The sequence below is a fragment of the Pteronotus mesoamericanus genome, unplaced genomic scaffold (assembly GCF_021234165.1).
Source record: "Pteronotus mesoamericanus isolate MK-2021 breed Mesoamerican mustached bat unplaced genomic scaffold, CSHL_Meso_final scaffold_651, whole genome shotgun sequence".
Classification (NCBI taxonomy): domain Eukaryota; kingdom Metazoa; phylum Chordata; class Mammalia; order Chiroptera; family Mormoopidae; genus Pteronotus; species Pteronotus mesoamericanus.
In genome coordinates, this window is record NW_026555325.1 from 13267397 (window position 1) to 13290692 (window position 23296).

The following is a 23296-nucleotide window of genomic DNA, read 5'->3' on the forward strand; positions in this document are numbered from 1 at the left end:
ACTCCTTAATAATTTGCTTTCCTCTGTCATAGACTTTCCTCCATCTCTTTTGAAATCTTAGTACACCTACTTTTGTGTTGTCAGGAGTGAACACTTAGGGAGCAGACCTTCAATTTCCCTTCTGTTGCAAGCAACTACAGTGCCTTTGTTACTCGTCCCAAGGTGCTCTGGTGAGCACAGAAGCCTGCGAGGGAAGGTTTAGCAGAGGAAACCATCATGAAAGAACTATTTTAATTGAAGAATATGTAGCTGGAGACTCAGGGGTGTTGAACAATTTAATTAATGTTTATTAGAAATGAAGACTTGCTATTTTAAAATGAATATTTAAACCGCCTGTCTCCATATCCACTTCTCCATCATGTCATTGTTCCTTTCACCCACTTTTTAATTTAGCAGACTTTTATTGCGTTCCCACGACGAGACCAGACACCTTGTTAATCACCGGGCTGACAAAGATGAATACGGCTCAGGCCCTTGCCCTCAAGGGGCAGGTGGCTGGGCTCAGGAAAAAGCTAAGCAGATGGTAATAGCCCAGAGTGCTCAGTGCTCTTTGGGGAAGGTGCTGGGAGCAGGGAGCACGCAGGATGAGCAGCCCTGTGCACTTTGCTGGGACAGGATGTACCTCTTGCAGGAGGCACCCCAGGGCCTGTGTCCTAGAGGATGACCTAGATGTGACCCAGAGTGGAGGCGGTGGGCGTTCTGCAGAGAGGGATCATTGGGTTCAAGGTGCAAGGGCTTTGGTGGGTTTGGAAAAGTGTAGGAGCTCAGAATATTTGGAGCAGACCGTGAGGGAGAGGTGAGGAGGAAGGAACAGAAGTCTGGACAGGGATGGGACTATGAAGGGCCTTGAATACTTTACTAATGGGCTTATCAGTTTGGATTCTACCCTGAAGGAATGGGAACCCACTAAAGAATTTTAGGCAGATTGTGCAGAAGGTTTGCAAGCCTGTTTAGCATCGAAGTTACAATCAAGGGCTCTGGCTCCAGGTGACTAAGGCTTGAATCCTGCCGCCTGCCTTGAATCCTGCCTTTACCATATTACAGCTGTCGGCAACTTACTTAACTGGGTTGCCTCATTTAATTTTTTTAAAGATTTTATTTATTTATTTTTAGAGAGGAGAAGGGAAGGAGAAAGAGTGAGAGAAACATTGATGTGTGGTTGCCTGTCATGCGCCCCCTACTGGGGACCTGGCCCACAACCCAGGTATGTGCCCTGTACTGGGAATTGAACTGGCAACCCTTTGGTTCGCAGGCTGGCACTCAGTCCACTCAGCCACACCAGCCAGGGCAGGTTGCCTCATCTTTAAAACAGGAATAAAAATCCTACCTGTGTTCTGGGGTTCTTGTGAGGAATAAATAAATAAATTTACCTAAGACTCTTACAAAAATAACTCCATAGTAAGCACTTATTAAAATTTAGTTTTCCTTTTTAGGGGATGGGAAATACCATATTTTCCATGAGCAGTCTTCCTGGACTATATATCAGTTAGCTATTGCCATAATAATGTCATGTAGAAAACACTCTGAAATATAGCTTAGAACAGCGATTTTCAACTTTTCATCTCATGCACACAAAAACTAATTACTAAAATTCTTCGGCACACCAAAAAATATATTATACTTTTTGCCAGTCTGACAAAAAAATAGGTATAATTTTGATTAATTCACACCGGACAGCTGTTGTTGTGTTGGCTGTTGGCATTTTTAAAAATTTAACAATCTAAGGGAAAAAGATATCAGTGTCCCTGAATAAATAGCCAGGTATTGCATGTTTTAAAAGTTCTTGTAGCACACCGGTTGAAAATTGCCTGCTTAGAACAATGATTTATTATGGCTCTTGCAGTTGTGGGTTGGCTGGGGCTTGGCTGATCTAGACTGGACTTGACTGAGCAGGTGTGCTTCAAGCTGTGCCCTGGCTGGGCATGCAGTTTGGATTTACGCTGGGGCAGTTCTTCCAAAGGCAATGGCAGAGCTGGAAGGAGTAAGAGGAAACCTGCAAGGCTTCTTAAGGCCTGACCTTCCTCCAGCCAAAGCCAGTCACAGGCAAGCCTGGAATCAAGGGGCAGGGGAATACAGAGATCCCCATTAGTGGGAGGAGCTTCCAAGTCCCTTGGTGAGGTGCATGAACACAGGCAGGGGTGAAGGATGGCAACCAAAAATGTGAGGTGTCACAGGCTACACCAGTGTGTTCTGTAAGTGCGGCTTTGTTACTTCTATGAGAAAGCTTCCATGGGGGGCAGAGTCAGCATTTGGCATGGGCAAGCCTAAAAACCCCAGGCATCTGCCTTCAATCGGTGACCTTTCTGCATTGGTCCCAATGTTGATGTTTAGACCTTGCAAATGCCTTTCTCCTGCTTCTCGGAGTCTTTGGGGGGGGGGGGGAACTGCACATTTTAGGGGAAAATGCGTTGGTGTGGGTTTGAATTTAGACTCTGTGCGATGAAATGGAGTAGTCCCCTCCAGTTCTGCTCGTGGGAAAGATTGGCGAGGAGCAGAGCAGTCCCCGCAGCAGAACTCTGTAGCCCCTTTCGGGCTCACCAGGCTGCACTGACTTTCTGAACATGGTTTGTAGCAGGTGTGAACTATTATGATAAGGCTTACTGTTTAAATCCAAGAATAAGGTATGCGTTTGTTTACATGTGTTTTTGGATACGTGTCTCCCGGTGCAGTGGAACTGCATTCTTTCTGGGCCCCTGGCATTTGCTTTCTACTCTCTGGGAACCTCCTGTGAGGCGTGCCCGGCTGTCCCATGGACACCCCTAGGCAAACACTGGGAGAGGGGAGGGAGAGAAACCCTGGTTAGTATTTATTAGTATGTAACTCTGCTCTCTCCTCCCAGACTCCCCTGGGCTTGGGAGTAGGATGGGGACAGTGATGGGAGGAGTCAACTCTGATCACTTTGCCAGCATGTAAGATAATCTCTCTTCTCCACCCCGGCTCCTCCTGCTGCAGGACAAACGTATCCATTCTTCTACAACAGAAGGGAGAGAGCAGGGGCAGGGTGGGCATTCTTGTAAGTTAGGCTTTTCTCTTTCATATATGAACATAGGATATTATGAAATTAAATATCAAATTTTTAACATGCTTGTTCTTTGTTAGATTAAAAATTAAGCAAGAGCTCTAAAATTACACTTAATAATTAAGTGTAATATTAAATCGAGCAATTGTTTTAGAGATGGGGAGGGAATACATTCTAGAATTTTTTGGTAACAAAAACAGCACTGGAAATAGCAAGTAAAGCATATGTTTGTAAGCTGCTCAGTAAATTGTAGCATTGCTGACGATAGTGCTCTCTCTAGTTCATTTATTTTTGGAGGGGATTGCAAGGCTGAAGCCTCTGTTGGCTGCCTTGCTCCAGAGGAAGCTCCCTTGCTCTGCCCTCCCTGCAAGGAAAGCAACAGGGAAATGAACCCAGAAAAGCTCAGGTTCTAAAACCAAGCCAAGTATATACCTCAGAAGTTAGAATTTTTTTTTCCCTTAATGTGGTTGCTTCTAAGAGGCACAATTCAAAATACTCACTGCAAGAGTAGACATGCTGAAATCCTAATGGTGCAATTCTATTTTGTTGAGTCAAAAAATAGGGCTGGATAATATTGAGTGGTAGCTATGCAAATGCAGAGAAAGATCATCACATCTTGTGCTTCAGGGTGAGCTGATTGCAGAAACCTGTCCATACTACTTAGTAGGGAGGATTAAGTCAGATGAAAGCTTTCAGTGATATATGTTCTTTTTCTTTTTTCTTAAGCACCATTTATGGCTGAAATACTAAAAGAGTGGTTCCATTGGCAGCCTTTAGGTGTTCGCTGTGGGCAAGGCTTAGCAAAGAGGTAGCTGTGAGGATTGCAGATAGGTCCTTCCCACTTCTCTTCCCTTCCCTTCAATTCCTTTTCTTCCTTCTTTGTTTTCCTTCCTCCCTTCCTGCCTGCCTTTTCCCATTGAGAAACACAAACTTTGCTTTTTCAGGAGCCTAAATATTAATGGGAATGGCAAGATGTAGACATTAGAAACTGAAAAAAAAACCACAAACAAATGCACATTTGTATAGTACATATTGTATGTGGTAGATTTCTAATATATCTGGAGGAAAAAAGTCAATAGAGTAAAAATGATGGTTTTAAATCTTGATTTAATCAAACAATGAATTCTTCAATTTCTTTTAGATTTTTCAGGTCAAGTAGTGTTATTTCCAGGTGAGTCAGGGTTAGAATAATATTGCCACCCAAGACGTAGCCCCTCCCCATCAAATAGGCAGAGAATTCAAATAGTAATTGGTGACTCAGCTACCATATACTTATACACCCTACAATTACTTTCTCAAAGCCTTCTACTGACTAGGAAGACTGATTTTAAACAGGAATTATCGCTGAGCTGCCTGGTGCCCCACGGAAGATGACATGGCTTGATGATGATTGTTTGATTTGTTTCATAATCTCTTACTGAGATTTCTTACAAAACTATAATGTATATTTGGGTTTTACTTTGGGGTTCTTGTACTTTATATTGAAAAAGTGAATTAGAATGGTTTCCTAACTACATACAACACAAAGGTGCTAAAGTTTTCAAAATAAGGCAATGTAGAAGAATTATTTAATAGATTTTTAAACAAATTGTTTGGATATAATATCAGTTTGGACTCCACCAAACATACCATATTCCAAAAATAAACTCCAAAGAATTGAATATTGCAAATTAAATTACAGAAAAACTAGCAGAAACTATTAGGTCTGCATAGAAACAAGAATATTTATGGCTTTAAAACAAGAGAAGCAACCAGTGAAGGAAAAAAATGAACAGATTTAAATATATTAAAATTTAAAACTTCTATACAAATGAAGGGACAAGAGACTGGGAAAATTTGCATTAACTTGTGATGCAAATTATTAATATGGGTTATAACTTCAATATGTAGCTTACTCAGATGTATAAGGGCTGAGACCCTAAAAGATAGATGTAAAATATAATAGCTTCCATTTGTCGAATATTTTTCTGTGCCCACACAGATATACAAAATCAGATTATACTGTTGTTTTGTGTGTAGAGTGTTTTATAGCCAGTTTTTCTCACATGTCCAGACTATGTTACTAACTAGTCTTCTAAAACATGGTTTTCAGTGGTTGCAAAATATTTCATTGGTAAGGAAGTACAGCCCCATTTTGCGTAAGTTTTCAGTGCTGGAGATTAAAGTTATGGAAATGTAATAAAGTGATCTCTCATACCAGGGTCTGTTGTTAGGGGTGTGGCAGTGGAAAAATACATCCCACTGATAGAAACCGAATGATTTAGAAAGAAGCATATCTGATACTGTTTTTTATCAACAATTTTATAGGTGGCATTTGCCACTGAAACCTGTTTTAGCAAAAGAGGAGAAACCATTTGAGATCCCATGCCTTTCACAACATGTCATCAGTTTTCTTTAAAGGCCTTGTAAAAGAGACATGCTAATTATCATTTCTGCAAGCATCTCTGGATAGAGATGACTGTAGCATTATGTTAGGGCACTTTGTCACGCATGTCATTCTCTTATCTTGCTTTTATGGCAGAGGAAATAAAGGCACTAGAGAAACATCTTTGAGGTCACACAAGTTAACAGCAGATAAACATGAGCCCTGGCAGCTCTGAAATTCCCACTGCATGTAATTAGTTCACTGCGGGCAGGAATGGCAGCACTGGGGATAAATGGCAGTTGTGGTGTTTGGTGTCCTGGAGGCTGGTGGGAATTCTGTGCTCTCCTGAATGGGCAACGAGGGTTCTCACTGCACAGACTTGGAGGCCTCCCAGCCAGGCACCGTCTTCCTTAGGAAACACACGGGCACCTGTAGCGTTCTGATGGGCTGTCGAGGGCGCGGCCATTGGGTGTGGCCTGAGTGATTTCTTAGGTGTTGCAGTATTTTACTGAGGTTTTATGGGGTGTCTGATTGTGGTTTTCATCTTTAGCTCCTGATGACCCCGAGGTGGCTGGGACAGTGAGGTTGAGAGTGAAAGGGCGGAAACTGTTTTGACTTGTAAGTGGTTCACTCTCATTCCCCGCACGCCGAGGTTCTCAGAGTCACCTGGTAAGTGCTTGGTCAGCTCATCTTTTTTTTGTCTCCTTATGACTGATAGATACTGAATTCATGGACTGTCTCCTATTCTTAGGCATCTAACACAATCATTGTAGCAAAAAATGTGGTCTCTGAAAACTACCGCCAGGAGATTCAATATGTTTATGGACAATTCTAGTGAGTCCAGGAGCAGTCTGCCAAGTTGGAGACAAAGGCTGGTTCTCTTGGGTTGCTTTAACAAACTCATTAGGTCCTGGAACCATGACGATCGTCATTTTACCGAGTCCCTTTCAAGGATGTGAGTAAATCTTTAATCACTAAGGGTAGGCTAGGGAGAGGTGGATCAGTGTCCCTGCTTTAGAACTTTGAAAGAGGGTGGAATTGTGAGTTCACTTCCCTGTCTGCTCAGTCTAGAATGAACTTGATATGGCTTCCTAAAAGAACACAGACTGGATGCTGCTCACTTTCTGCTGCATCAAACCCAGCTACTAAAACTGGGGGGCCATTGCTTGGCAGCCCCAGTGCCCCCTGAGAGCTTGGGAGCCAGCTCCGTCACCTGTGTTCCCACACACTGTCCAAGCGGTCCTTGTGCATGCTCAAGTTTGAGAAGTACTGGCATGTAACATGTGACTCCTTTAACTGCTAAACGGACCTTGATCAGTGGTGAATGCTTCTTCCTGATCATATTTTGTACTTATACATTTATGACCCTTAACAAAAAATTTCAGTCCTTTGACATTTTAATAATTTAACTATCTTTTAGAAGTTATTAGTATAAATTACTATATTATCATTATGAAAGCTTCAGAAAATATAGAAAAATTAAAAAAGCAATCTACCCTTCAAGTACATATATTGGTAACATTTTAAAGGTACATTTTCTCCCTGTTTTTTTCCCTGTGCATGATTTTTTAAAAAATTTGTTTTTCCTGATTTGTAGAAATTATATATGATCTGTGTAGAAAATCAATAACATGAGAAAAAGCACAGAACAGAGACTGGAAACCATCCTATATATTTAGGTTTGGGGTTTTATGTAGTGTAATAAAGTGGGACTTTATCATCTTTGCTTCTGTCCTTTGGTTGGAGAGGATCCTCTGATAATCTTTGTTTTTTGTTTTTATGCTGCCTATAATTTCTGTTTCTCTATTATTTTTTGTAATTTAAAAAGATTCCTGGTGTAATTATTAATGCCTCAGATAGTTATTTTATAGTCAGAATTAGGAATTTATTAACTTCTTTGTGCAACTGAAAAATTGACTACTCACTGGTGGGACATGTTCTATATTTTATATTAATCGTCTTTGGCCAGAAACTTCCTGAAGGGGAGAAAAGCCTTTACTTTTGAAGGATGCATGGCCACCCTCCTTTTAATTTGACAGATTGATTGTCTTCTGGAGGGGAAAGGGAGGGACTGGTTAGATTGACAATCACTAGAGGAAGTCCTTATTTTCTTTGGTCAGTTGCTTAGAAACTTCTAGATGGTTGGGGAACACCACTGCAAGGAAGCTGTTTTTTGTTTCTTGAGCTCTTTGCTTAGACTGGAAAAATGCAAGACAGAATGAATCTTGATTCGAGTCTCTGCTTCCACATGTGATTTTTAACATCCATTGAACTGGCTTGATGTTTAAGAATAGCTGGTTGTGATTTGTCTGCAACATTTTGCCAGGCTTTGTTCCGGAATATTTCATTGCCCTTGATAACGCAGACTGTGTCATGTCAAATGAGGAATTCCGTGCATTTCTATGTCCATGGGCTAGACTCCACTTCCAGTTGTTTCAAGAGAAATTGATGCAATTTTCCAGTCAGAAGAACACAGTTCAGAATCTAAAGTAATGATGACTATTTTCAAAGCTTCAAACTTTACTTGCCTCATTTAGAGACCATTAAGAGGGATTCCGTGTATCGGTACATTTCTAAAAATTTGAAATGAGGTCCCTAAAAATTCTCTCCCTTCTCTCCGGCCTCCTCACACTGTTCTGGATCATCTCTTCTGAAAACTCACTTTTACTCCTCAACTCCATACCCTTCTGAAGTTCTAGGCACTTCCCTCAAACTTCTTCACGTGTGAATCCCTTTAGCCCATTGACTTCTTTTAGATTTTTTTCTGGTAACTTCCAAACCAGGAGAGCCACAAAATGATCCGGCAACATTTTTTGTGGGTGGGGAGGTGGGCGTGGCCCCAGTAGAACCTGATGGTGTAAGACTGTGACTACTTGGCCATTAATAATAATAGCTGTTTTTTTTGTTACACAGGCTTCAGGGTATTCCCTGTAGTCCATACTTGTCGACTTGGCGACACAGACTGTGTGTTCTTAAGAACAGTGGAGTCACTACAGTAAGTTGTTTAGAATCTGTTTTGAGTATTTGTTAATTAGAAAACTGTTTTTGTGATGCATGAGTCTGGGGTGACCAGGATTGAACTGCATTGGTAGGTAGCAGATCTTCAGGTACCACCCCAAACCCTGTTGTGTCTTAGACCTTGGCTGATAACATCTTATTCATGCTGAGAAGCTGGTTGGGCAGGACACAGGTGCGGTCTGGATTAGCCAGCTTGACTTTTAAATTTGCTAAAGACTTTAAAGCATTACATGTTGGAAAAAATGTGCCTGTGATAAATTTCAATGCTCCAGACTCCCGCAGTTCCACATTATTCTTTTTAACCAGCACGATGTTTTTTTGTAGCATCGTTGCATGTCCAGGTGCCCATGGTGCTGCCCTGTGTTCTCTTTTGTGTTATCTGGTCCCAGCCCCACATATGGGAGCTTACACTCAAAACCACACGCCGTTTTCATTTTTACTAATAGGAGCTTAGGGTTTTTCCCTAGGCAGATATGTTGGCTTGCTGCATAACTTTTTTTTTTTTTTGGTAAAGGGCAGGTTGTTTGCTTGAAATATGGAGACATACATTTTTGGAAAAGTAACCACTGGAGACTTTTGAGTAGATGAAAATTTAGTAAATATGTGGTCTTTCTGTGCTTGATAAAAAGGCTTACGGTTTTGAAGGAAAGTTCTGTGTGGTCTTGCTTCCTGGGGCTCTCGGACCTTATTTCTTGCCTCTCTCCCTGTGAACATTAGGTTCCAGCCCCGTTGGTGTCCTCGATGTTTCCCAACATGCCAGCCGTGCTCTGCCACAGAAGACAGATGTCCACTTGGACATTTGCACAGAAGTCTTCCCTGCTCGGAATGCTCTTTACCATTTATCTGCAAGGCTGGCTCCCACTCCCTTGAGACTCAGATGTGAGTCCTCGCTGATGTTCTTGGCCGCCCACCTGTAATTTCAGTCCCTCTCTTTGGCCCTGTGACATTTCATAGTCTGCTTTCCTATTTTGTTTTTTGCTTTTTGTTTTTCTCTCCTCCTTAGCATTTACTATCTAACAGTATAAATTTTTCTTATTTAACTTATTAGTATTTCTGTCACTGAACTGCAGCCTTCCTGAAGACATGGTAGGGATTATTTCCTCTCGTATTCCCAGTGTCTAGAATAGTGTCTGGACCATCATATAAATAATCTGTCATCATATAGTACTCGATAAATAACAACGGGAGGGAAGGAAGAAAGGTTGTGGATGACTCTTGTTTGGCTTCTACCTGTCATCACTGACCTCCACATTTTAGATGACCCAGTGAAAGCTATCAATTAGCCTGCTCCCTGACCAAAGAACGGTCTGTGAGTTTGAGGTGAATTTTGAGTTTCCTGGGTCCTGGCAGGCCTCACAGTCGGAAATCACAGGAAGTAAACTCTGGTTAATATTTGGTTGAGACAGGCATGTTCTGTGAAACCAGTAAATGTGTCTTTCTCTCTCTGCACAGTTCTGCTATTTCATACATTTCCAAAAAGTCAACAGGTAGCCTGATTGATTTTTGGGAGGGTAAAGACAGCATATTTGCTCTGGGATAGGTAACAGGTAAATGCAATCTTTGGCACTGAGATTCCATTTTCTTTTGTCCATGGCTAAAAGGTGTGTGACTTACTTATCATTTAATACCACACTTGGCATGAGCTGCAGTGATAGGTAAGGGGTGCGAGGAGAGGGATTTTTACATAGTGATAAGATGGTGGGAATGCGAAACTAGGTTTGGCAGGGTCTGCCTGGGATTTTGCTGAGTCCACGGCAATATTTAATTACCTGTGCAAACATTCTATTCAAGATAAGGCTATAACAGTTGCCTTGGGGAAAATTCTTTTGAGTCAATATTTGTTTGATCTTTTTTATGTAGTATCTTGGCTCTGCTATTCATGTTATCGCAAAGTTCCTATAATAAATGTCATTTTCAGGGATTTGCTGTATTTGCACACCAGGTCAGTTCTGGAAGAGGTGAGGATTGGAATCACTGTTTAAACAGAGGCTCTAAGGGGTTTCAAATGAATCTTTAAAATAAAAATCCTTTGTTTCAATCACTTGACAAATAATTATTAAAAACCTGTTTAAGTACTCTGGGGGATTCCAAAATATAGGATAAACTCCTCGCCCTCAATTTGCTAGTAATTTAGCTGTAGAAATAAGATTTTAATCAGTATATAAGATACAAGATACACATACTAAATAATAATAATGGCTACAATTTAGCAATACTTAGCAGAACTAAGCACTGTCCTAGTGCTTTTCTAAGCAGGAACTGACTCATTTAATCCTCCCAGGAGCCCAGTGAGGCAGGTGCTATGGGTTAGTGTAAAGTCTGCGTAGAGTAGACAATGCTGTGGGAGTGTGGAGAGAGGGGAGACCAGGGAAGTAAAGATACATAATGGAGCCCTGACCAGTGTGGCTCAGTTGGTTGGGCATTGTCCAGCAAAGCAAACGCTGGTTCTGTTCCCATCTCTTTAAAATTAAATAAATAAAATCTTTCTTTCTTTCTTTCTTTCTTTCTTTCTTTCTTTCTTTCTTTCTTTCTTTCTTTCTTTCTTTCTTTCTTTTTCTTTCTTTCAAAAAAGAAAGACATAAAGGAAAACTAAGGAGGAGGACTCCCCCTCTAGATTTTAAAGATCAGGAAGCCAATGGCTGTGTAATAGGAAGAAAGAAAAGGACCTAATGGGCATTTATTGTTTTTGACTGTAATATCCTTTCTTTCTCCCTGGAAGGTTGTCTCATCCTTCCTAGACTCTCAGCACATGGGCTTCTGGTGAAGAAGACAATAAACAAATATATAAGTAGAACATGCAGACTGTCAGTGTGATAAGTGATTTGAAGAAAAATAAATACAGGAAAAAGTGCTGAGGTGGTAGAGGAGAGGATTTGTCATTTTAAGTAGGTTGGTCACGGAAGGCTAACAGACATTTGAGTGAAGAGTGAAGGAGGAGAGAGAAAGAGCTGTGGAGGTACTTATGGGAAGAGCCTTCTAGGCAGAAGGAATGGCAAGTGCAAAGGCCCTGAGGTGGCAACGTACCTGGTTAGTTGAAGGAACATAGAAAAGACCAGAGAATGTGGAGAATAGTGAGCAGGGAGGAGGATGGTTGCAGGTGATGTCTTTAGAGGCAATGCATGCCCAGCTGGTTTTGATGGTGGTGGTAGTGGCGGTGGTGCTGGTGGTGACAGAGGACGGGCTGTCGGGAGTTTTTGAGTGAGTGGAGTGGCGCATGGGCAGCTCTGACTGCGTCCTCCAGCCCTGAGCAGCTGCAGCACCTCTTGGTTTTCACGGGCAGCCCCAGCTCAGTAGCTCTCCGATCTCGATCCATTTCTAGCGTGGGCAAAGGCACCTTGGCAGCTTCACACCCATCACCCGGCAGGTAGGAAACTCGTGATACAGCTCAGGCCCTGGGTGAGAGCACAGGTGTGAGCCTAATGACACCCTTGCCTCAACCTTCGCAATATTTTCTTGGCCTGTAATTCTGAGTGTCTTCAATTTCCTGTTTGGCATTGACGCTCCTGCTGGGCCCGCAGCCCTCTTGGCTGGGCCCTTGGGTCTGCCTGGTTCTTGCCGAGCTCCCTGCCAAGCCCACCTTGTGTTACTGGGAGTCAGTGCTGGTTTGGGGCAGTGTCTGTAGCTGTTTGGGATTCTGCACTGAAGAGAGAGCTCGGAAGATGAACGGAGCTGCCAGGCCTCCTTTTCCTCACCCTGGTGTATTTGGGTATCTTCCTACCACCGCCGTATCTCCCGGGATAACAGACACGGGGGCTAGAGTTAGGCACTGCTGACTGTGCTACTTTAGACACCCGTGCTGGGCTGTTGCCAGAACTCCTCCAGGCAGGGCTGAGCTGCGCGGATTCCCTCTGGCTTGGGTTTCTGTCTCTGATCCTTTAGCCTATGCAACTGATCGACTCAGTTATAGGACAGCCTATGCTGGAGAAGGAGAGATGGGGACCTAGGGTTGGGGCATGGAGAGCTGCCCCATGCTGGCCAGGGCACCAGCAGCGTGAGTGGGGGAGGGCAGAGTGAGACATGTGGGGAAGGAAACCTTAGCAGAACGAGCTACTCTGCTCTGTGGTGACTTTATACAAGGCAGAACCAGAACAAGCTGTTCCAAGGTTCATATGTGACCGTCAATTCAGAAGTTGCAAATGCACCTTGTCCTTTCAGAGTCTTATAGCCAAGTCATGACCGAGTTATGTAAAGAAGAATGTGTCTGCTATGGAGGCCCCGTGAGGGTCCAGGTGGGGCTGGGCCGATATGGGTGAAGATGAGGAGGGTCAGCTGTAGCGCCCCTTAAGTGATGACACAGCCATGCACACCGTGCACACACGTACACGCAGATTCTCAACCAATTCCTCCTTTGGTTTCTGTTTTCAGTTGCAGCTACTTCTATATATGTAGATCTAAAACACCAGTTTGAATGCTGTTAATAGGAATGAGAGTGCAAATAGGCCCAATCCTCAAATTTATTGAGTTTGAAATAATAGAAAGTTCTCTGCAGTTTTCTCCTGTTCCTGGCAGGAGGAACATGACTTATTAGGGGTGCACATAGAAGGTTTTTTTTGAATCTTCCAAGAATCAAGGAGTGTGGTTGGGCATTTCCAGTGCCAGAACAGAGCAATCGTGTTGAAAAATGTTGTTATGACATATGATATTGGCATGATCCTAGAAGGTGGTTAAACTAAGAGATACTTCCTTTCTGAAGAAAAGTGCTAACTTATTTAAGGTAATAAAGTAAGTCCTATGACTTACTTTCTTGGGAAATGGATTAATTTGAATTAACATTTATTGAGCTTCCAGAACATCCTATGAAATGCTTTAAAATTTTAAAACACAATTTATTTTCTGAATAGGTAATTCACTGATTTCTTTCAACATTTAAAATCTGCAAGAGAGAGTGAAAATCCTCCCTTCCCTCCTCCAGCTGGTCATTTCCTTCCTCAAGGCAGCTCCTGTTACCCGTTTCTGATATATTTTATTAATACTCAATATAATTGCTCAATCAGTGTTAATAATATGGAAAAACAAGATATCTTTTCTCTCTTTAACGGCCTTGTATTTAATAAAACAAACCGATCCAATCATTTGTAGCTGTAGTTTGAAAATAAATCTAGTGATTACAAAATTCTTAGATGCTGCTGTCCTTAGACTAGCAGCAGAAGTGGCACTAGTAGGAGCCTGTTAGAATGCGGAGTCCCAGGTCCCCACTCCCCCAGACCTCCTGCGTCCGAATCAGCATTTCACGTATTCACCGGTGATTGGGAGGCACATGGAAGTTTGAGAAGACACTGCGGTGTATTATTTTCACAGCATTGGTTGCAGAGTAACCTGAAATGGCCTTGGAATTAAAGCTATGCTCCTCACATTATTCTGAGGGTTCTGTTTTGTTGCTAAAGCTAAATGAGGTGCTCTTTTACTCAAGAAGTCTAGCACCCATCTGACACTGTACACAGTTATTACAACATTATTGATTATGTTCCCAATGCTGTACTTTATATCCTCATGGTTATTTTTATAACTGGCAATTTGTATTTCTTAATCCCTTTACCTTTTAAACACTTCCTCTCAATGTGCCTCTCATCTTGCAACCATCTGTTTGATTTCCGTATCTATAACTTTGTTTCTGTTTGTTCATTTATTTTGGTTTTTAGAGTCTTCATATTAAGTGATATCATATGGTATTTGTTTTTCTCTATCAGACTTTACTTATCATAATACCCTCTGGGGTGCATCCATATTGTTACAAATGACAAGATTTTATTCTTTTTTATGGCTGAGTAATATTCCATTATGTGTGTGTATGTGTGTGTTTATATATCACATCATTATCCATTCGTCTGTTGACTATCAGTAGACAGTTAGGGTGAGTCTGTAATTGTGAATGTTTTAAACTGAGGTGTTCAAGGCATTTTTGTAAATTCCTGAGCAGTATAGTGTCAAGGTTAAGGTGTGCTGGGGCTGGGTTTGGTTATGTACAGAGAAGAGTAGAGGAAGAAACTCTTCCATGGGGGGAAGTGAAAACATTCCTAACCTAGGACACGCCTAGTTTGTAGGTCCAGCCCATCCCCCGCTTTGTATTTGAGGCGTTTGTAATTTGTGAAGATGACAGCCTGTGCCTCCGGCTATAGCCAGACTGCTAGCTGGCCGGAATGGATGGCCATGGAGAACTCAGTGACCAGTGTCTTGTTAAATGCCACAGAACACCCTGACGGCTTATTTTTAATCCCCAGGAAGTCCCTTGCAACTTTGAAAACATCAGGCCAAAAAACCTGAAAATATAAGGCAAAAAAATCCAACTGGGGGTTTTTGGAGTGTGAGAGAAGTGAAACTTAATAGCTTTCCATCGGCTAGGAGGTGGGCTTTTGGTTTCTGGAATGGCTTAAATAACTGTCTGGACATAATAGATTAACTAAAAAATATGTTCTCCTTGTATTCGGAAACCATTGTATTTGTATGCATTTTGATTTTTCTTAAAGACAATGTGACATGTGGTCAGAGGTGGTGACTGCAGTCTTAAAAAATTTCCCTAGGATTGTCCTGGGGCCGCTAGCTCTTTAAAGTGATTTGAAGTGATTTGAAGGGAATGGCTTTTAAGGTTTTTGGCTTCTCTTTTTTTTGTACCTTTGTCTTTAAAGTCAGTGAGCCCAGCACATCCACACGATCTCCTGCTGTATTATATTTGGTCCAGTTTTGAGCTCACCTGTGACACCTCATGATTAGCACACTGCATGTGACCCTGTCCTCCAAGTGCTGGGCATCTTTTTTAGTGGATAAAATGTGAATTTAATAATGTAAAAACTGAAGTGAATCATGCTGGCATTTAACTTTCAGTTTGTCATTTGGCTGAAAGTGAGCTGATGTCATTGAGAAAGGAGGCGAGTTGGAATGGCATCGAGTGCTGGTGCTGTAGCTTTGGGCTAAAGCCGAGTGTTGCTCCTTGAAGCAAACACCTGCTTCGTGAAGGGCAGGCTTTGTTAAAGGGCTGTTTCTTAACTGCTCGGCCTTCAATAGGAATGAAAATCGGAGAATTCAGTCAACATTATTAGTTTGCCTGGAAGGCTGACCTAAAAATATCACCTCACGGTGCCACAGTGCCAGGCCAGAGGAGGGTCCTTGAAGGACCGCAGGAAGCCCGTATGTGGAGGTGGAGGGAATGCTGCCCTCACCTCACACCCCTGGGAAAGTGCCACCACCTGGGGACAGAGGGCTGAGGGTAACTGGATGTTCATTTGAATTGGCCTTTTTGTCCCTCTCTGTTCATAAAATGCTTTGTCCGTATCGCGTCTGATTGTGTTGGAGGGCACAATTCCTTTCTGTAATCCAATGATTTGAAATGTGGAGTTGCCAGCCAGGGTGATAAGGACAGTGTCTTGAAGTCACCAGGTCCTTTGGGGATGAAATCAGTGACTTTGGCTTTCTCAGACTATACATGGGTTTGCTTTCTGAGGCTGGTGTACTCATGAAGGGGAACAGCTTGCCCTCCCTTACAAGGTATTTCTGAAGTGCCCAAAGCTCAGCCTCTGGTACTAATTTCAATGACTATCATGGAAGCTCAGCTAACTTTCAAACTCAGAAGAGAAAAAAGAAATTTTTAAGATTTCTTTTCCTCTAAAACTACAGATTCAAACTACAGATTCACCTCTAAACTGTAGTTTGTGAGCTCCACCCTGAGCCCCGTGAGGGCAGGGCTACTTCTACTTTGTTCACTGCTGGGTCTGACTTTCAGTGTATGGACTGGTAATTAGCACGTACTGGATGCTCAATTAATATTTCTTAGTGAGTAGATTTCTATTGCATAAAATTGAACTCTAGTCATATTTTTCCAGCTAATATTAAACATAATATAGATATTACTGATGTTTGCCATCGTCTGAACTTCAGCCATAGTGGGCACATACCAGAGATCAATTTGAGAAGTCCATCCTAGTGCTGATTGCTTTTAGAGGTTCGTTTTTATTTTCTGTGGCTGCATTTGAAATAGATATCATTGTGCTAGGTTTTTGCTGGACTCACATTTTTTGGAGACGATGTACATTCGTTCTATATTAAAGTTCAGAAGTGATTCTGAACTACTAGTCTCCCTTGAAGTCTTATTACTTATTAAAATGCCATTTGTATTCATATTCTCTTTTTTTCTCGCCTTATTTTCAGCAAGTACATTCTTTTTAGCAGATCAGGCCTTTGAGGAGTAATTCACTCCTGCAGTGCGAGTTATGAGTGGAGGGGGAAGGTGGGCTGGAGTTGGCTTTGGGGGGCGCACCGCAGCCGCCCTTCTCTTCAGACAGAGCTGTCAGAGGAGCCTTCCCAGACGGAGGTGCTAAACTGAGTGTTGCTAATTCCAGGGAAGGGACGGATCTCTATTCTTTTCTTGCTTTTCTGTCTCCCAAACTTTTGCAGCACGTGTTTTATTGATTCCTGAATTTCCATCTTTCTCTGCGTCCCCTGCTTTGTGACTGAAAGCAGTCAGCTTTATTTTTCTGTATCTGTTTCATCTCCAAGATAAACTGCCTCGTTAGCCAGCCTTGCCAGACCTGGGCTATGTAGAGGTACGACAGTAGTTTGCTAAGGCTGCCACAACCAAGTAACACAAACTAAGTGGCTTAAACTACGGAAGTACATTTCCTCAGTTCTGGAGGCAGGTCCTGCTCCCTTTGAAGGCCCCAAGGAAGGATCCGTTCCTGGCCTCTCTCCCAGCTGCCGGCACTTCCGGGCCTGTGGCAGCGTAACTCCAGTCTTCACAGGGTGTTCTTCCTGTGGGTGTGCAAATCTTCCCTTTTTTGGGGACACCAGTCATGTTGGCTTAGGGGCGCACCCTACTCCAGAATGACCTCCTCTTTACTAATTGCATCTACAATGATGCCGTTGCAAAGTAAGGTCACATTCTGAGGTGCTGGGGGTCAGGACTTCAACTTGTGAATTTTGGGGGACACAATTCAACTCATAACAGTAGGCACAATGGTCAAATAGAATTGGGTGATCTGACATAGCAGTCTGTGTTCTTTCTTTCTTTCTTTTTTCTTCCTTTTTAAGAATCCAATATATGAGGCAAAATGCCAACCTGGGACAGGTTGATTTGTTCCCTGGCTGGCATCCTGCTTACAAAGACCAGAAAAAAGTTAACTTACCTGGCGTCTTGATTTAACTCTTTTGTTAATTTCAGGACATTATAACACCTAGATCCTTTTCCATGCAAAGGGGCAGGATCGGGTCCTAGTGCTGGAAACAGATGAAGACACAGGTGCCCCTGTCAGAGCACTACTGGGCCTCATTTGTTTCCTCGCCTCTTTGAGATCCCAGATAGAAGACATAATAGGAGATCAAAGGCCTTTGTAATTACTTCCCCCAGCAATTCTTACTAATGCCTGCAGAGTTATTTGTATGCTATTGCAGGACTGTGTCTAATTTCACTTTACATATAGACTTAGATGTTTGCTCCTAATTGCCTCCAGCCTTTACTTTTCTTAGTGTCTGATTTTATAGATAACACCATCATTTCTGAAGTGGTTTCAAATGTAGAAGTCAGAGATCTCTTGGTATAGGAGTATTAACTTACTTTCAACTTTTATGGAAGTATTACATGCATGTAGAAAGGTGCACATGGAAGAGTACAGTTCAGTGAATTTTTATACACCGAACATACCTGTGTAACCAGCGCCCACATCCAGAAATAGAACCTTGATCTAGCCAGGTGGCTCAGTTGGTTGGAGCATCGTCCCTTATACCTAAAGGTTGTGGGTTTGATCCCCCGTCAGGGCAGATGTCTATGTTGCAGTTTTGATCTCCAGTTGGGGCACATACGGGAGGCAACTGATCAATGTTTCCCTTTCATATCAGTGTTTCTTTCTCTTTCCCTCTTTCTTTCTCTCTAATATCAATAAACATATCTTGGGTGAGGATTAAAAAAAAAAAAAGGAAGAAATAGAACCTTACCAGCAGCAGACAATCCCTGCCCATTGTGCCTCCTCCTAGTTACTGCCTCTCTTCAAAAGTGACCATTATTCTGAATCCTAACAGCATTATTTTTGCCTTGTTTGAATTTCATATACATTTTAAATATATTTAAAACTTTTTTAAATTAAAAAGTTAGTAAGCAAATAAACTTTATATAGTCAAAGGCACTTTTTCATGTCTAGCTTATTTTGGTTAACATTATATGAGATTTTATCTATGTTGTTGCCTACGGTCATGTTCATCCAGTCCATAGGAGGAAAAATCATTTTTCCTTACCTTTCAGAGTTCTTGGTGAAGACCTCTGCAAAAAAAGACAGTTTACCAAGAGAAAAACAAACAAGTTACTTATGTGTACTTTATGTATATGTTAATACGTGACCTAGGGAGAATGTGTAACTCCCTTGGGTGGTTTAGAATTCAGGCATAAATACCATCTCAATAGGGAAAGGGAAGGAGGAATGGAGGCCTCTTAGAGGAAAACAAATGATTTTTAGAAAAGATGACGGATCCTTGAAGAAGAGATGGGAAATAAGATAGTTTGTGACAAAGTTTGTTTGGGTGTGATGTTGACTTCTAGTCTATGTTGTAATGAGTCAACCTTCCCTGGTTGATGAAACCAGTGGGGCAGGGATTTATGACGATTGAGTTCCTTTGGGAGGATCTGTCTTTAAGCAGCGAGGGGAATTCAGAGACAGCCTCTCCCTGAATTGGCTGTTGTTTTTCAAGTGCCTATAGCCTAAAATAATCAGTATACCAAATGTTTTGGGGTGGCATATCTTGAACTCCTACAGTCATATTTTAGCATGACATTGTCTGTCGCCCCTTAAATTACAATTGCTGGATGATATTCCAGTGTAGCCTTTCTATTTTATTATTAAAAATACTTTCTCCTGTGTAGTTCCTATGTAGTTAAATAGGAGTCACTTGCTGAATGGTTTGCCACATTTCTTTTTGGTACTTGTTCATGTAATTCAGCTGTTGTTCTCCAAGATTCGAATGTCTGCCAATCTTTCTTGATGTTTGAAGGCCCCTTTCCCCTTTATTCTATCCCCACAGGATATTTGAAGCTTAATTTCCCCCCTTCATAACTGTCTGCAGTAACTTTGAAGAGGGAAACATCTGCTCTAGCCCTTTGACTCTTCTCACACTAGTGTGTGAAAAGAGCTGTGAGCAATGGCAGTGGCGATTAGTGTGGCCCAGGAGGAACTTCTGGGTAAAGGTAATATATCTTTGCTTCTCTTGCTTTGATTGCCACAGTAGATGGCTGGCAGCAAGCTGTGATTTTGATTGTGATACATTCTTTCTCATGATAAATGGTTTTGGATGCCTAGACATGCAAGAATTTGAAGTTTTTGCATCAATGGTTTTCAGAGAGAAACAGCTAACCTCTCCCCTCCCCCATACCAATTCCCATTTTTTCGAGCAGTGATGACTTAGCCTGAATGTGAATAATATTCCAAATTACATGTTAGCCTTTAGTTACAACGAGTGTTTCAATCAGTACTTTAGTGTGGTACTTAATGTGATCAAGGTTGACCGCATCTGGAAATCCATAAATTACAATACATGCAAAGCACTTAGAAGGGTCTCAGGCACATAGTAAGTGCTCATAGACTGAGGTTGTCGGTGTTCTTGAAAATATGTGGGATTTTCCTTGTGCTGGCAGAGGGCCTAGTATGGCTGGGCTCCATTGCATGGTTAATAATTACCATGTAGTTGGGCAGCCAAAAGCCTCGTCAGCTGAACCTGTCTGGGAACCGTCGTAATTCAGGCCTCCCTTTCCACCTCATTGCCTATAGGAAATAAGGAATTCAGGGCGTGGAACAGCTTTCTCTGCCTCCCTGGGTGCTCCTGGGTATGTCTTCCTAAAGGAAGCCCAATGCCACCCGGAACAGCTGTTGCCGCTGCAGATAATGAAGCTGGTGAAGAAAGTTGGGTCTCCAGGCCAGAGCTTGGGGACACTGGACAAGTACCCTTGATTGGGAATAAAGTGGGACAGTAGGGCACGACGGCAGGGAAGTTGTTACAAAAGGACGGAACGTTATGCACAGCATACCAGCACACTGCACCAGCAAACAATTAGCATTTTGCTCTATCTACTTTTATCACAGGTTGGCACAGGTAACCAGGCCTTAGAGACTGTGAACAAAGAATTGAACCAAACACAGAGAGTTTATATCAGAAGGAGAGAGAGAGCAGATTTATTAAGCGATAGTACACTCCACAGAACATGGGAGCGGGCCAACTCCAAGAAGAGATTGACCCTCAGTGGCTAGCAGGATTTTGTTCTTATAGGTTGGATGTTTCCTGACTAGTTTTGGCAGGCTTTTATTGTGCATGTGCAAGTAGTTATATTACTTTTAAGCTACTGCACATGTGGTCTCCCATGGTTTTCCTTGATGGGCCACCAGGGCAGGAGGGCCTGCCATGCTAATTTATTATTATAATGAAGCAGGGGTCATGTCGCATCTTCTGCACAGGCGCAATCATGATTCACTGTGATTCAGTGCTTTTCCAGAGAGCAGAGACAACTGGTCTTAGAGCAGGGCTTCTGTCCTGGATTGATGTCCTTTTAGCCCTGGGACATCTGTAGAGTTTCCTCTTCCTGTGGAACTGGTCTTAGAAACATGGCTTCTCTTCAGTATCGATGTCTTTTGCCTTAGTCCTGGGGCGCCTCCAGAGTTTCCCCTCTCCTATCTCCTGCCTCACTATTACCTTTCTCTCTCTCCCTCTTTCTCTTGTTTCAGACTTAAGAGCATTTCACCCTTAAATACTTCAGAATGCATCTGCTAAGAATAAGGACGTTTTCCCTTTATTACTATAATATTACACCTAAGAAAATCAACAATGATTATTTTATTATCTAATATCCAGTATTTTTGAATTTCCCTGCTTATTTTTAAAAAAGTCTTTTTTTTTCCCCCCAACATAGATCTAATCAAGGTTCACATATTGCATTTCGTTATTTTGTCTTGTTAGTTTAACTTATCTTTATCTGCAGAGTCTGGGCTAGTTGACTTGCAGAATGTCTCACATTCTGGGTTTCCTGGTTGTTTCCTTATGTGTCATTCGCTTATTCTCTTTTGTTGTACATATCCTGTAAACTGGAAGTTAGGTTTAGAAGTATGAAAAGATTCAGGTTGAATATTGCCTTGGTCCATTTAGGTTGCCATATAACAAAGTACCATAGACTGAATGTTTTATAAAAAACTGAAATTTATTTCTCACAGTTCTGGAGGCTCAGGTCAGAGGTCAGGGTGCCAAAATGGTTGTGTGAAGGCCCTTTCCTGGGTTGCAGACTCCTCCTTGTAGTCTCACATGACAGAGGGGCTAGGGAGCCCTGTGGAGTTTCTTATAAGGCGTTTATGAGGGCTTCACCCTCATGACCTAATCACCACTGAAAAGGCCCCACCTCCTAATACCTAATACCTTGGGGGTTAGGATTTTGACATATGAATTTTGGGGGAACACAAACATTAAGACCATAGAAGACATTTTTTATTGGTCTTTTTAAAACAATCCTTATCTGAGGATATGTTTATTGATTTTTTTTAGAGAGAGAAGGCAGCAATCGTGAGAGAGAGAAAATATAAATATGAGAGAGAAACATTGATTGGTTGCCGATGAGAGACTGAACCCACACCCTAGGTATGTGCCCTGCCTGGGGGTCAAACCTGCAACCTTTTGGTGCCCAGGGCAATGCTCCAACCACCTGGGCCAGGGCCCCTAGGAAACATTTTGCCCAAACAACTTCATAGGTGATACTGCGAATTTGATGTTGCATAATATCCTGCTGACTCAGTATTACTGATACAGAGCTGAAGACTGCCAGATCTTTCCGCCCTAAAAGTACATTTTTCCTTTGTAGTTAGTGAGAATTTGTGGAGTGATTTCTGGCAAAGTGCATGTATCCTGTTTCCCGACAACTTTTCAACTAAGTTTTTTGTTTCCTTTGGCCCCTCCTTGAAAATCAGCTATTAGACTGAAGTTGCAAAATGGAAATTTTATAATTTTTTGATTGCTTTTGGGTTGAGTTGCAGGCATTTCTCTGTAGAGAATCTTTCTCACCCATTTTCTGACTATCACTGTAGATTCATGGGTTTTTATTTATTTAATACATTATAAACAGTTACAGCCATTACTCTTTTTGATACTCTAGATGTCCATGTTGAAGGACATGAGGACGTTGAGTTTTTTAATTGACACATTCTCTTGTATAATCAATATTATAAAGAGTAGAGCTATTTAAAGTAGTTTCTTAACTATAGGCAACCAGCTTTAACTGTTTATGTTCAGAAATATTTAGGACGTTCCAGTAATGAGGGTATATCTGTTAGGGGGTTTATTCTCTTTTTTTTTGTTTTAAAAATTTTTTTATTTAGCCCTGACAGGTGTAGCTCAGTGAGTAGGGTGTTGTCCTGCAAACCAAAAGGTCACCCGTTAGATTCCCAGTCAAGGCACAGGTCTGGGTTGTGGGCCAGGTCCTCAGTTGGTGGCGTGTGAGAGGCAATCAATCAATGAATGTTTCTCACATTGCTGTTTCTCTCCCTCTCTTTCTCCCTCCCTTCCCTCACTCTAAAAATAAATATTAAAGTCTTCAAAATTATTTGTTTATTTATCTATTTATTTATAAAGAGAGGAGAAAGAGAGGGAGAGAAACTTTGATTGGTTGCTTCTCATCTACCCCCGACTTGGGAGGGATTTTACCTAGGCATGTGCCCTGCGGCTACCCTTTGCTTTGTGAGATGACACCTAACTAACAAAGCCACACTAGTCAGGGTGGGCTGTGTGTGGGGGGGGAAGTTATTCTCTTTAAGAACCTGCTTTGTTTGAGACAGTTATAAAATTGTAGAACCTAAGAAGAGATTTGATGTTGAGTATTGCTAAAGAAGAGAGGAAGGAACTCATCTAGTAGCTTTTATATTAAGGTAACTTTTCTTAAGTTCTTTTTCTGA

The 23296-nt window shown here is 41.9% G+C and overlaps 1 protein-coding gene across 5 annotated transcripts in view; it reads left to right on the forward strand.

The window, feature by feature from the left end:
- LYPD6B (LY6/PLAUR domain containing 6B) overlaps positions 1 to 23296 on the forward strand; it is a 161057-nt gene that overhangs the window by 20194 nt on the left and 117567 nt on the right. For 3 of the 5 annotated variants that reach the window (XM_054562592.1, XM_054562591.1, XM_054562593.1), the window contains exon 2: positions 5935 to 6053. The exons of 1 other annotated variant lie outside the window; for it this stretch is intronic. The gene's annotated coding sequence lies outside the window, so the exon portion shown is untranslated. Of the gene's footprint in view, positions 1 to 5934; positions 6054 to 8335; positions 8380 to 23296 lie in introns of those variants that run through there. One more of the 5 variants, XM_054562594.1, reaches the window with a different exon arrangement.